At 34.2% G+C, this 3,865-nt stretch overlaps 1 long non-coding RNA gene across 1 annotated transcript; it reads right to left on the bottom strand.

Moving 5' to 3' along the window:
- Positions 1–872: 872 nt before the first annotated feature.
- Positions 873–3,559, bottom strand: LOC115606674. The gene is made up of 4 exons (XR_003990963.1): positions 3,475–3,559; positions 2,484–2,560; positions 1,159–1,220; positions 873–1,004 (listed from the first exon to the last, which is right to left on the bottom strand). It is a non-coding gene; the product is annotated as an uncharacterized LOC115606674 (long non-coding RNA).
- Positions 3,560–3,865: the final 306 nt, after the last annotated feature.

The raw sequence follows: 3,865 nt of genomic DNA, 5'->3' as shown, positions 1-3,865 counted from the left end.
TCACACCTAAGAGGTTATATTTACAGCTTTTGCCACTCAACTTGTTTGGATTAGTGAAGAGTAAACCAACACTCTGGAGGAAAAGAGACTGCTAACTTCCAGACAATGGCACCAGCTCTGCATGTTGGACAACATGCAATTGCTCTGGTTTCCAAAAAGAAGAGAATTTTGAAATCCCATGTTAAGTGACTAACTCTTATAATTTCTGCAGAAATTACATCTCGGCCACCACCTGTCCCCCAGTTAGCTGACTGGAAAGAAACTATTAAAGAAAAAAAAGACCTCATTAGTTGATTCTTTTGAACTTGAATAGTGACTCAAATGTAGGAGCAGTTTAATAATAAGGACATCATCTACTGAGATAGCTCTCTTAGTTTTGGTTGATATTTTAAATTTCCTGCAGTCGAGATTCTAATCCAAGGAAAGCTAATGCAGCTAATTTATACAGGATCAGTTTACTGGATAGTGGAAAATATAATGCTCAGCAGTATTTCATTCTTTCTTCAAAACATTTTCAACTGATAAGGATTTTTTTATTACCAAAATTTTTGTGATACTCAACATGAAGTCATTGAATATAAAATAATCATCTAAAAGTGGTATGTAGCTTTGAGTTATAGTTGATTGCAATATTTAAAACATGCATAAATGAAGTATATTTGAAGTTTTATGCATGTTTTTGGGTTGACTTTAATTTCTTTTTTTTGCAGAATATGGTGTTCACAAATGGACAAAGATATTACGAAGCTGTGAAATTCACTGGGAGATAAAAATTTTCAATCCATCAGGCTTTAACTTCAGCCTAAGTATTTTCTCAGACTGCAGAAGATAAGCAAACAATATCTTCCTCATGCTCATTTTATTAGCGGAGACCATTTATGATATGAGTTTAGAAATGCACGGAAGTACAATATTCAGTATCTTTGACCAAATGTCTGCTTAGTATCTCCTTGGTTGCTTGAACTTTGGATAATGTGTTGTTTGGAGTTCAGTAAACTTCATCCCTAGGAACATATCAGTATTTTTTTAAGATGTAATACAGATAATCATAGGACAGTTTAATGGATAACATATTTCTCTTTTAAGAGGTTTAAGGCACCCAGTGGTGTTTTGTTGGCGTTATTCCAAATTCATGGCTGGCGTTGTGAAAATACTTACTCTGTTTTAAGGAAACTTGTACTTGCTGGCTGTATTCGATAGGTGGTGATTTTGTGGTTGGTCTGTAAATCATATTGGGAAAGTGAACGGATACTTGCAGAAAATATCTCATTGGAATGAAATGAGATTCACATACACCTAAATGCTGTGGGGTTTTCTGTTCGAATTGCAAGTATGTGCTTGTTTCTTTGTGACTATTTTCACCCATGCAAAGGCTCTAAACAGGTGAAGGAATACAGTACTTAGTGGCAACATGTGGTAAGGATTATGCAGCCAATGCAAAAGTAAGGGGCAGGAATTGAGCAACATTCCAGCAAATAGACTTAATTTATACCTTTTTGGAAAGAATTGCTCCTTTGCTGATTACCTAAATACTCTTTGTATCCCACTCATGAAGATAGCTGTTGTTTGCATGTCACGTTTTCTCAAAAGGTCAAATGTTTCTTTTCATATTTGGTAAGCAAAACGGTGTCTGAAATACGAACCACAGGGCAAATTTGCAATTGAGGTAAATCAGTCTGACTCAGCTGATGCCAGTGGAGTTAAATCAAGTGACATACACACAGGTGTGTTGACAGTGATTCATCTACTGTTATGTTTACGTCAGTGGTTAACAATAAATGGAGGACAATGGCAATGGCAGTAAGAAATTTGTGTTGGTAATTCAAAACGTTCTCTTGCCATATATTAGTGAGCTATTGAGACTATTAATATTAGTAAGTTTGTTAATTATTCAGTTATAAGACTCTGTTAATTGTTTTAAGAAGAAAATTCTTCATAATATAAGTAAGTTTGTGTATTTTCCTATTGTATAAATAAACACAGGTTTTCAAGAGTCCCAAGTTCTTAGATCCAGTTTCATAATAAGGAAGCACATTCCTCAGACATATTCTGTGATTTTTTACGTCATATATACATATGATGTACAGAATTAGTGTGAACAAACCTTAAAAATTGACACAAGTTTTCCAGAATTTCCGACCATTAGTCTGAACTTTCTGGTATAAATATAATTCAATAATACATTAAAATATTCCTAGCATGTTCTAATTTCCACTCATCGTAAGTGTATTTCTTCTGCTCAATTTGTTGAAAGCAGAAAGTGTAGACTTAGTTAGGAATCTACATATGCACTTTTCTGTCTATAATGCAGTTATAAAGTTATATTTTACTAATATGCTTGGTTCAGCTTTTCTCCTTAGCACTGAACCCTAGAAAAGAAATCACTACCAATATTTGTTCATCTTCAATGCATGGTAACTGTTAGGAAGTGGTGATTAGACATAAGTGCTGTTAGGCATAAAATGGGCAAGAACCTATGATACCTGAATGCTCCAGCCATTCATCCTCTGCCAGTCTGGGAAAACATTCCTCTCCTCCTTGGTCTTTCTGCAACACAGCACTAAAAGCATCAATTAATATGGGTTCTTTGGGTTACTGGAATCAAATAATATTTATAATGGACATTTGCCTTGAACAGATTACAATTAAGAATCCTGAAATTTTTTGTCTAAAACAGTGCTGTGCCCACAGTTCTTAACATAGATCCACCTGTATGGTGTAAACCCAATTGCAAACTTGTAAAATAAAAATGTGCAAAATAGACACGCAAGGCACATGTGACAAAACATAGGGTAATGGGAAACAGATGATAAGGTATTGAAAGGAAGTCTGTCTGGTATATAAATTCAATTGGTAATATATTGTCAAAAGTCTATTTATAAAAAAGAGATTTGTTTTGGTGTTGATAACAAAAAATTTAGAAATCCAGTTTGGTTCTAATTTAATAAAATACCTTTGCTTGTTTTCATGTTACAGAAACCACTTAACCTCTCCTTGCAGGTTTTTTTCTTTAAAGTTTGCTGTGTAGAAGATACAAGAGGGACATCACTTATCTGTCTGTTATGACAGATCTTAAAACGAAAGGCATATGCTACTACAACTGAGTCCATTGACTGCCATCAGCTCAACTACATTCCCCAGAAAAATTCTCCAGTTTGACTGCATCTCCTTTCACCAATTACAGACATTCCTTGATTTCACCAGAGTGAAGTCCTAAACTAGAATTAATTTTCAGAAATCTTGTCCATAATGTCAAATTTGTATTTTTTGAAAGTTCTGTCACAAAACTTCTAGCAGATGTTCTGTGGAACTGACATAATATTTCCATTTCATCCTTACTCAGTTCTCTCAGGTATACTCCTGCCAATGTTATTACAGAAATATGTGGTTTAGAGGGAATTATTATTCCCTCTAACTTCTTAACAACCCTTAATTGCTCTGTACACTTACTGTTACTAGAGAGAAAAAAGTTACCTGGACATGACTTCTTGATAGGCAAAGACAGATCATTATCTCTGTGAGTCTAGAAGGCAAACTTTATTTTCTGCTTGAATTAATGAAGTATTGCCATCCTGCTTGTGCAGAAGGAAAAAGAAAAAATAAAGAATTAAAAATAAAACTTTTCACAAGCCTGAAAGGGTTTCTGAACTGTGTGTTACAGTGCTAAAACAAACAGTGCTTCTGCCAGTGTTCATTGAAAATGTTTCCTTATTTAACTATGTGCCAGTTGTAATCAATAATTAGCGTTGGTTGCTCTCCAAAGTATTTATACCTCTTAAGCCTTTTGTAGAAGTATTTAATAAATAAAATAGATGGTGCCATATCTTATTTGAAACAGATAGGCAGTAGAGTTTCAATGGTCAAA

The sequence above is a fragment of the Strigops habroptila genome, chromosome 4 (genome assembly GCF_004027225.2).
Source record: "Strigops habroptila isolate Jane chromosome 4, bStrHab1.2.pri, whole genome shotgun sequence".
Classification (NCBI taxonomy): domain Eukaryota; kingdom Metazoa; phylum Chordata; class Aves; order Psittaciformes; family Psittacidae; genus Strigops; species Strigops habroptila.
This window is presented reverse-complemented; position numbering and strand designations above follow the sequence as displayed.